The sequence below is a fragment of the Brassica rapa genome, unplaced genomic scaffold (assembly GCF_000309985.2).
Source record: "Brassica rapa cultivar Chiifu-401-42 unplaced genomic scaffold, CAAS_Brap_v3.01 Scaffold0885, whole genome shotgun sequence".
Classification (NCBI taxonomy): Eukaryota; Viridiplantae; Streptophyta; class Magnoliopsida; order Brassicales; family Brassicaceae; genus Brassica; species Brassica rapa.
This window is the reverse complement of record NW_022610821.1, coordinates 1-11,236: the sequence shown is the minus strand read 5'-3', so window position 1 is coordinate 11,236 and position 11,236 is coordinate 1. Positions and strand designations below refer to the sequence as shown.

The 11,236-nt window shown below is 40.2% G+C and overlaps 1 long non-coding RNA gene across 1 annotated transcript; it reads right to left on the bottom strand.

Annotated features, from left to right (window-relative positions):
- Positions 1-10,559: 10,559 nt before the first annotated feature.
- Positions 10,560-11,225, bottom strand: LOC117131133. Its single transcript, XR_004454332.1, has 2 exons — positions 11,026-11,225; positions 10,560-10,682 (listed from the first exon to the last, which is right to left on the bottom strand). It is a non-coding gene; the product is annotated as an uncharacterized LOC117131133 (long non-coding RNA).
- Between the last annotated feature and the right edge of the window lie 11 nt (positions 11,226-11,236).

Here is an 11,236-nt window from a genome sequence, read left to right as displayed (position 1 = left end):
TTCTTTACCCTTGTCAAGGTTTCACCCATCTTCATGTGTACGGTCATGTACGGACTGTACGGACTTGTAAGGATCTTACCCAAACCTTCCCAAGCTTCAACTCATCTCCTTAGTCTCAAGTCCTCACTTGCTTCACACTTATGCTCAGCTCAACTCAACAATATAAAGTGGTGGAGAATCATTAGGAAGTTGAATAAACCTCATAGGAGTTGGGATGAAGAATTTATCCCACTTTTAAATCAGGTGATTCCAGTTTCCCAGTTTGGGAATAGCACAGCTTCTTCGTCCTTCCAATCAAACCAGGATGAATCACTTTGTGAGAATCTTGATTTGGATACACAAAGTGGTGGAGAATCACCAGGAAGTTGAATAAATCTCATAGGAGTTGGGATGAAGAAGTTATCCCACTTTCAAATCAGGGGATTCCAGTTTTCCAGTTTGGGAATAGCAAAGCTTCTTCGTCCTTCCAATCAAACCAGGATGAATCTCTTTGTGAGAAGCTTGATTTGGATACATAAAGTGGTGGAGAATCATCAGGAAGTTGAATAAACCTCATAGGAGTTGGGATGAAGAAGTTATCCCACTTTCAAATCAGGTGATTCCAGTTTCCCAGTTTGGGAATAGCACAGCTTCTTCGTCCTTCCAATAAAACCAGGATGAATCACTTTGTGAGAAGCTTGATTTGGATACATAAAGTGGTGGAGAATCATCAGGAAGTTGAATAAATCTCATAGGAGTTGGGATGAAGAAGTTATCCCACTTTCAAATCAGGTGATTCTAGTTTCCCAGTTTGGGAATAGCACAGTTTCTTCGTCATTCCAATCAAACCAGGATGAATCACTTTGTGAGAAGCTTGATTTGGATACATAAAGTGGTGGAGAATCATCAGGAAGTTGAATAAATCTCATAGGAGTTGGGATGAAGAAGTTATCCCACTTTCAAATCAGGGGATTCCAGTTTCCCATTTTGGGAATAGCACAGCTTCTTCGTCCTTCCAATCAAACCAGGATGAATCTCTTTGTGAGAAGCTTGATTTGGATACATAAAGTGGTGGAGAATCATCAGGAAGTTGAATAAACCTCATAGGAGTTGGGATGAAGAATTTATCCCACTTTCTAATCAGGTGATTCCAGTTTCCCAGTTTGGGAATAGCACAGCTTCTTCGTCCTTCCAATCAAACCAGGATGAATCACTTTGTGAGAATCTTGATTTGGATACATAAAGTGGTGGAGAATCACCAGGAAGTTGAATAAATTTCATAGGCGTTGGGATGAAGAAGTTATCCCACTTTCAAATCAGGGGATTCCAGTTTTCCAGTTTGGGAATAGCAAAGCCTCTTCGTCCTTCCAATCAAACCAGGATGAATCTCTTTGTGAGAAGCTTGATTTGGATACATAAAGTGGTGGAGAATCATCAGGAAGTTGAATAAACCTCATAGGAGTTGGGATGAAGAAGTTATCCCACTTTCAACTCAGGTGATTCCAGTTTCCCAGTTTGGGAATAGCACAGCTTCTTCGTCCTTCCAATCAAACCAGGATGAATCACTTTGTGAGAAGCTTGATTTGGATACATAAAGTGGTGGAGAATCACCAGGAAGTTGAATAAATCTCATAGGAGTTGAGATGAAGAAGTTATCCCACTTTCAAATCAGGTGATTCTAGTTTCGCAGTTTGGGAATAGCACAGCTTCTTCGTCCTTCCAATCAAACCAGGATGAATCTCTTTTTGAGAAGCTTGATTTGGATACATAAAGTGGGGGAGAATCACCAGGAAGTTGAATAAATCTCATAGGAGTTGGGATGAAGAAGTTATCCCACTTTCAAATCAGGTGATTCTAGTTTCCCAGTTTGGGAATAGCACAGCTTCTTCGTCCTTCCAATCAAACCAGGATGAAACACTTTGTGAGAAGCTTGATTTGGATACATAAAGTGGTGGAGAATCATCAGGAAGTTGAAAAAATCTCATAGGAGTTGGGATGAAGAAGTTATCCCACTTTCAAATCAGGTGATGCCAGTTTCCCAGTTTGGGAATAGCACAGCTTCTTCGTCCTTCCAATCAAACCAGGATGAATCACTTTGTGAGAAGCTTGATTTGGATACATAAAGTGGTGGAGAATCATCAGGAAGTTGAATAAATCTCATAGGAGTTGGGATGAAGAAGTTATCCCACTTTCAAATCAGGTGATTCTAGTTTCCCAGTTTGGGAATAGCACAGCTTCTTCGTCCTTCCAATCAAACCAGGATGAATCACTTTGTGAGAAGCTTGATTTGGATACATAAAATGGTGGAGAATCATCAGGAAGTTGAATAAATCTCATAGGAGTTGGGATGAAGAAGTTATCCCACTTTCAAATCAGGTGATTCTAGTTTCCCAGTTTGGGAATAGCACAGCTTCTTCGTCATTCCAATCAAACCAGGATGAATCACTTTGTGAGAAGCTTGATTTGGATACATAAAGTGGTGGAGAATCATCAGGAAGTTGAATAAATCTCATAGGAGTTGGGATGAAGAAGTTATCCCACTTTCAAATCAGGGGATTCCAGTTTCCCATTTTGGGAATAGCACAGCTTCTTCGTCCTTCCAATCAAACCAGGATGAATCTCTTTGTGAGAAGCTTGATTTGGATACATAAAGTGGTGGAGAATCATCAGGAAGTTGAATAAACCTCATAGGAGTTGGGATGAAGAATTTATCCCACTTTCTAATCAGGTGATTCCAGTTTCCCAGTTTGGGAATAGCACAGCTTCTTCGTCCTTCCAATCAAACCAGGATGAATCACTTTGTGAGAATCTTGATTTGGATACATAAAGTGGTGGAGAATCACCAGGAAGTTGAATAAATCTCATAGGAGTTGGGATGAAGAAGTTATCCCACTTTCAAATCAGGGGATTCCAGTTTTCCAGTTTGGGAATAGCAAAGCTTCTTCGTCCTTCCAATCAAACCAGGATGAATCTCTTTGTGAGAAGCTTGATTTGGATACATAAAGTGGTGGAGAATCATCAGGAAGTTGAATAAACCTCATAGGAGTTGGGATTAAGAAGTTATCCCACTTTCAAATCAGGTGATTCCAGTTTCCCAGTTTGGGAATAGCACAGCTTCTTCGTCCTTCCAATCAAACCAGGATGAATCACTTTGTGAGAAGCTTGATTTGGATACATAATGTTAACTTGAAGATAAGAAGTGGAGAAGCAAAAGTGATGAGTTGAGTTGGTGCTTGTGCAAAGACATGGCAAGATCTTCAGAGATTGTATGTTAAGGCTTTGGGAGAGTCTTAAGGCTTCAGAAGTGGTCTGATGAGTGTGCAAAGATAGGGTCAAGTCCAGGAGGGACTTAGACACCATTTAGAGAAGATTTGGGTCAGACAGTAACTCCAAAGTTACCACAGTAACTTTGGAGAGTTACCATAGTAAGATTGGAGAAGTTTGGGCAAGTTGGTGTAAAAGTGAATAGTGAATCACTAGTCACTATTCAGGTTAACTATTCACTATTCAGGATGTGAAGAGTGCATAGTATATGGATAAGGCACCAAGGTTTGAATCTAGTCAAAGGGAATCAAGAAGATGCTGTGTGGAGCTGATTGGTTACTTTGGGGTATGGACAGGCTGGCTGGAGCTGTAAAGAGGAAGGCAGCCACGACCATGCATCTAGACTGATCTGTGGACAGATACAAAGGAGCCTAAGAAGAACCAATCAAAGCTCAGCCTTGGTTTGAATTAAAGTGAGCCAGCTTAGCTCATCCAATCAGCACACATCACTCAGATCACAACAAGACCAACTCATCCTCACCATCCATTCCTCTTAACTTATTTCTATCCATTAGATATAGGTTTATGAGTTTGCAAGAGTGTAAAACCTATATAAAGACCTCATGGGCATTTGTAACTCTCTTAAGAGAGTATGGGGGTTTTCCCCATCTCCTTCATAAATATAAAAGTGTGTTCTTGATCAGATTCCCTTAATCTACCCCTTTCTTAGTCTCTAAACTCTTAATCTCTCTAAGTCTCTTTGTTTCTGATTCAAGTTCATACTAGTTTCATCAGACCTCTTATTCATCTAGTTCAAGACCTTATCTTTGCCTTTAGTGGCGTTTTCATACACATACATAGCCAGAGCTCTCAAATCTCATACATAAAGTGGTGGAGAATCACCAGGAAGTTGAATAAATCTCATAGGAGTTGGGATGAAGAAGTTATCCCACTTTCAAATCAGGTGATTCTAGTTTCCCAGTTTGGGAATAGCACAGCTTCTTCGTCCTTCCAATCAAACCAGTATGAATCTCTTTGTGAGAAGCTTGATTTGGATACATAAAGTGGTGGAGAATCACCAGGAAGTTGAATAAATCTCATAGGAGTTGGGATGAAGAAGTTATCCCACTTTCAAATCAGGTGATTCTAGTTTCCCAGTTTGGGAATAGCACAGCTTCTTCGTCCTTCCAATCAAACCAGGATGAAACACTTTGTGAGAAGCTTGATTTGGATACATAAAGTGGTGGAGAATCATCAGGAAGTTGAAAAAATCTCATAGGAGTTGGGATGAAGAAGTTATCCCACTTTCAAATCAGGTGATGCCAGTTTCCCAGTTTGGGAATAGCACAGCTTCTTCGTCCTTCCAATCAAACCAGGATGAATCACTTTGGGAGAAGCTTGATTTGGATACATAAAGTGGTGGAGAATCATCAGGAAGTTGAATAAATCTTATAGGAGTTGGTATGAAGAAGTTATCCCACTTTCAAATCAGGTGATTCTAGTTTCCCAGTTTGGGAATAGCACAGCTTCTTCGTCCTTCCAATCAAACCAGGATGAATTACTTTGTGAGAAGCTTGATTTGGATACATAAAATGGTGGAGAATCATCAGGAAGTTGAATAAATCTCATAGGAGTTGGGATGAAGAAGTTATCCCACTTTCAAATCAGGTGATTCTTGTTTCCCAGTTTGGGAATAGCACAGCTTCTTCGTCCTTCCAATCAAACCAGGATGAATCACTTTGTGAGAATCTTGATTTGGATACATAAAGTGGTGGAGAATCACCAGGAAGTTGAATAAATCTCATAGGAGTTGGGATGAAGAAGTTATCCCACTTTCAAATCAGGGGATTCCAGTTTCCAGTTTGGGAATAGCAAAGCTTCTTCGTCCTTCCAATCAAACCAGGATGAATCACTTTGTGAGAATCTTGATTTGGATACATAAAGTGGTGGAGAATCACCAGGAAGTTGAATAAATCTCATAGGAGTTGGGATGAAGAAGTTATCCCACTTTCAAATCAGGGGATTCCAGTTTTCCAGTTTGGGAATAGCAAAGCTTCTTCGTCCTTCCAATCAAACCAGGATGAATCTCTTTGTGAGAAGCTTGATTTGGATACATAAAGTGGTGGAGAATCATCAGGAAGTTGAATAAACCTCATAGGAGTTGGGATGAAGAAGTTATCCCACTTTCAAATCAGGTGATTCTTGTTTCCCAGTTTGGGAATAGCACAGCTTCTTCGTCCTTCCAATCAAACCAGGATGAATCTCTTTGTGAGAAGCTTGATTTGGATATATAAAGTGGTGGAGAATCATCAGGAAGTTGAATAAATCTCATAGGAGTTGGGATGAAGAAGTTATCCCACTGTCAAATCAGGTGATTCTAGTTTCCCAGTTTGGGAATAGCACAGCTTCTTCGTCCTTCCAATCAAACCAGGATGAATCACTTTGTGAGAAGCTTGATTTGGATACATAAAGTGGTGGAGAATCATCAGGAAGTTGAATAAATCTCATAGGAGTTGGGATGAAGAAGTTATCCCACTTTCAAATCAGGTGATTCTAGTTTCCCAGTTTGGGAATAGCACAGCTTCTTCGTCCTTCCAATCAAACCAGGATGAATCTCTTTGTGAGAAGCTTGATTTGGATACATAAAGTGGTGGAGAATCACCAGGAAGTTGAATAAATCTCATAGGAGTTGGAATGCAGAAGTTATCCCATTTTCAAATCAGGTGATTCCAGTTTCCCAAATTGGGAGTAGCACAGCTTCTTCGTCCTTCCAATCAAACCAGGATGAATCACTTTGTGAGAAACTTGATTTGGATACATAAAGTGGTGGAGAATCATCAGGAAGTTGAATAAACCTCATAGGAGTTGGGATGAAGAAGTTATCCCACTTTCAAATCAGGTGATTCCAGTTTCCCAGTTTGGGAATAGCACAGCTTCTTCGTCCTTCCAATCAAACCAGGATGAATCTCTTTGTGAGAAGCTTGATTTGGATACATAAAGTGGTGGAGAATCATCAGGAAGTTGAATAAATCTCATAGGAGTTGGGATGAAGAAGTTATCCCACTTTCAAATCAGGTGATTCCAGTTTCCCAGTTTGGGAATAGCACAGCTTCTTCGTCCTTCCAATCAAACCAGGATGAATCTCTTTGTGAGAAGCTTGATTTGGATACATAAAGTGGTGGAGAATCACCAGGAAGTTGAATAAATCTCATAGGAGTTGGGATGAAGAAGTTATCCCACTTTCAAATCAGGTGATTCTAGTTTCCCAGTTTGGGAATAGCACAGCTTCTTCGTCCTTCCAATCAAACCAGGATGAATCACTTTGTGAGAATCTTGATTTGGATACATAAAGTGGTGGAGAATTACCAGGAAGTTGAATAAATCTCATAGGAGTTGGGATGAAGAAGTTATCCCACTTTCAAATCAGGGGATTCCAGTTTTCCAGTTTGGGAATAGCACAGCTTCTTCGTCCTTCCAATCAAACCAGGATGAATCTCTTTGTGAGAAGCTTGATTTGGATACATAAAGTGGTGGAGAATCACCAGGAAGTTGAATAAATCTCATAGGAGTTGGGATGAAGAAGTTATCCCACTTTCAAATCAGGTGATTCTAGTTTCCCAGTTTGGGAATAGCACAACTTCTTCGTCCTTCCAATCAAACCAGGATGAATCACTTTGTGAGAATCTTGATTTGGATACATAAAGTGGTGGAGAATCACCAGGAAGTTGAATAAATCTCATAGGAGTTGGGATGAAGAAGTTATCCCACTTTCAAATCAGGGGATTCCAGTTTTCCAGTTTGGGAATAGCACAGCTTCTTCGTCCTTCCAATCAAACCAGGATGAATCACTTTGTGAGAAGCTTGATTTGGATACATAAAGTGGTGGAGAATCATCAGGAAGTTGAATAAATCTCATAGGAGTTGGGATGAAGAAGTTATCCCACTTTCAAATCAGGGGATTCCAGTTTTCCATTTTGGGAATAGCACAGCTTCTTCGTCCCTCCAATCAAACCAGGATGAATCTCTTTGTGAGAAGCTTGATTTGGATACATAAAGTGGTGAAGAATCACCAGGAAGTTGAATAAATCTCATAGGAGTTGGAATGCAGAAGTTATCCCATTTTCAAATCAGGTGATTCCAGTTTCCCAGTTTGGGAGTAGCACAGCTTCTTCGTCCTTCCAATCAAACCAGGATGAATCACTTTGTGAGAAGCTTGATTTGGATACATAAAGTGGTGGAGAATCATCAGGAAGTTGAATAAACCTCATAGGAGTTGGGATGAAGAAGTTATCCCACTTTCAAATCAGGTGATTCCAGTTTCCCAGTTTGGGAATAGCACAGCTTCTTCGTCCTTCCAATCAAACCAGGATGAATCACTTTGTGAGAAGCTTGATTTGGATACATAAAGTGGTGGAGAATCATCAGGAAGTTGAATAAATCTCATAGGAGTTGGGATGAAGAAGTTATCCCACTTTCAAATCAGGGGATTCCAGTTTCCCAGTTTGGGAATAGCACAGCTTCTTCGTCCTTCCAATCAAACCAGGATGAATCTCTTTGTGAGAAGCTTGATTTGGATACATAAAGTGGTGGAGAATCATCAGGAAGTTGAATAAATCTCATAGGAGTTGGGATGAAGAAGTTATCCCACTTTCAAATCAGGTGATTCCAGTTTCCCAGTTTGGGAATAGCACAGCTTCTTCGTCCTTCCAATCAAACCAGGATGAATCACTTTGTGAGAAGCTTGATTTGGATACATAAAGTGGTGGAGAATCACCAGGAAGTTGAATAAATCTCATAGGAGTTGGGATGAAGAAGTTATCCCACTTTCAAATCAGGTGATTCCAGTTTCCCAGTTTGGGAATAGCACAGCTTCTTCGTCCTTCCAATCAAACCAGGATGAATCACTTTGTGAGAAGCTTGATTTGGATACATAAAGTGGTGGAGAATCATCAGGAAGTTGAATAAACCTCATAGGAGTTGGGATGAAGAAGTTATCCCACTTTCAAATCAGGTGATTCCAGTTTCCCAGTTTGGGAATAGCACAGCTTCTTCGTCCTTCCAATCAAACCAGGATGAATCACTTTGTGAGAAGCTTGATTTGGATACATAAAGTGGTGGAGAATCACCAGGAAGTTGAATAAATCTCATAGGAGTTGGATGAAGAAGTTATCCCACTTTCAAATCAGGTGATTCAGTTTCCCAGTTTGGGAATAGCACAGCTTCTTCGTCTTCCAATCAAACCAGGATGAATCTCTTTTTGAGAAGCTTGATTTGGATACATAAAGTGGTGGAGAATCACCAGGAAGTTGAATAAATCTCTTAGGAGTTGGGATGAAGAAGTTATCCCACTTTCAAATCAGGGGATTCCAGTTTTCCAGTTTGGGAATAGCACAGCTTCTTCGTCCTTCCAATCAAACCAGGATGAATCACTTTGTGAGAAGCTTGATTTGGATACATAAAGTGGTGGAGAATCATCAGGAAGTTCAATAAATCTCATAGGAGTTGGGATGAAGAAGTTATCCCACTTTCAAATCAGGGATTCCAGTTTCCCAGTTTGGGAATAGCACAGCTTCTTCGTCCTTCCAATCAAACCAGGATGAATCTCTTTGTGAGAAGCTTGATTTGGATACATAAAGTGGTGGAGAATCACCAGGAAGTTGAATAAATCTCATAGGAGTTGGATGAAGAAGTTATCCCATTTTCAAATCAGGTGATTCCAGTTTCCCAATTGGGAATAGCACAGCTTCTTCGTCCTTCCAATCAAACCAGGATGAATCACTTTGTGAGAAGCTTGATTTGGATACATAAATGGTGGAGAATCATCAGGAAGTTGAATAAATCTCATAGGAGTTGGGATGAAGAAGTTATCCCACTTTCAAATCAGGTGATTCTAGTTTCCCAGTTTGGGAATAGCACAGTTTCTTCGTCCTTCCAATCAAACCAGGATGAATCACTTTGTGAGAAGCTTGATTTGGATACATAAAGTGGTGGAGAATCATCAGGAAGTTGAATAAATCTCATAGGAGTTGGGATGAAGAAGTTATCCCACTTTCAAATCAGGGGATTCCAGTTTCCCATTTGGGAATAGCACAGCTTCTTCGTCCTTCCAATCAAACCAGGATGAATCTCTTTGTGAGAAGCTTGATTTGGATACATAAAGTGGTGGAGAATCATCAGGAAGTTGAATAAACCTCATAGGAGTTGGGATGAAGAATTATCCCACTTTCAAATCAGGTGATTCCAGTTTCCCAGTTTGGGAATAGCACAGCTTCTTCGTCCTTCCAATCAAACCAGGATGAATCACTTGTGAGAAGCTTGATTTGGATACATAAAGTGGTGGAGAATCACCAGGAAGTTGAATAAATCTCATAGGCGTTGGGATGAAGAAGTTATCCACTTTCAAATCAGGGTGATTCCAGTTTTCCCAGTTTGGGAATAGCACAGCTTCTTCGTCCTTCCATCAAACCAGGATGAATCTCTTTGTGAGAAGCTTGATTTGGATACATAAAGTGGTGGAGAATCACCAGGAAGTTGAATAAATCTCATAGGAGTTGGATGAAGAAGTTATCCCACTTTCAAATCAGGTGATTCCGTTTCCCAGTTTGGGAATAGCACAGCTTCTTCGTCCTTCCATCAAACCAGGATGAATCACTTTGTGAGAAGAGCTTGATTGGATACATAAAGTGGTGGAGAATCACCAGGAAGTTGAATAAATCTCATAGGAGTTGGATGAAGAAGTTATCCCACTTTCAAATCAGGTGATTCTAGTTTCCCAGTTGGGAATAGCACAGCTTCTTCGTCCTTCCAATCAAACCAGGATGAATCTTTTGTGAGAAGCTTGATTTGGATACATTAAAGTGTGGAGAATCACCAGGAAGTTGAATAATCTCATAGGAGTGGGGATGAGAAGTTATCCCACTTTCAAATCAGGTGATTCCAGTTTCCAGTTTGGGAATAGCACAGCTTCTTCGTCCTTCCAATCAAACCAGGATGAATCACTTTGTGAGAAGCTTGATTTGGATACATAAACGTGGTGGAGAATCATCAGGAAGTTGAATAAATCTCATAGGAGTTGGGATGAAGAAGTATCCACTTTCAATCAGGTGATTCCAGTTTCCAGTTTGGGAATAGCACAGCTTTTCGTCCTTCCAATCAAACCAGGATGAATCACTTTGTGAGAAGCTTGATTTGGATACATAAAGTGGTGGAGAATCATCAGGAAGTTGAATAAATCTCATAGGAGTTGGGATGAAGAAGTTATCCAACTTTCAAATCAGGTGATTCTAGTTTCCCAGTTTGGGATAGCACAGCTTCTCGTCCTTCCAATCAAACCAGGATGAATCACTTTGTGAAGCTTGATTTGGATACATAAAGTGGTGGAGAATCACCAGGAAGTTGAATAAAATCTCATAGGAGTTGGATTAGAAGAAGTTATCCCACTTTCAAATTAAGTGATTCCAGTTCCCAGTTGGGAATAGCACAGCTTCTTCGTCCTTCAATCAAACCAGGAGAATCACTTTGTGAGAAGCTTGATTTGGATACATAAAGTGGTGAGATCTCAGGAAGTTGAATAACTCTCATAGGAGTTGGGATGATGAAGAAGTTATCCCACTTTCAAATCAGGTGATTCCAGTTTCCCATTTGGGAATAGCCCAGTCTTTCCTTCCAATCAAACCAGGATGAATCTCTTTGTGAGAAGCTTGATTTGGATACATAAAGGGTGGAGAATCATCAGGAAGTTTAAAAAACTCATAGGAGTGGGATATTGAGAATTTATCCCACTTTTCAAATCAGGTGATTCCCGTTTCCCAGTTGGGAATAGCACAGCTTCTTCGTCCTTCCAATCAAACCAGGATGAATCACTTTGTTGAGAATCTTGATTTGGATACATAAAGTGGTGGAGAATCACCAGGAAGTTGAATCACTCTCATAGGAGTTGGATTGAAGAAGTTATCCACTTTCAAAATCAGGGATTCCAGTTTCCCATTGGGAA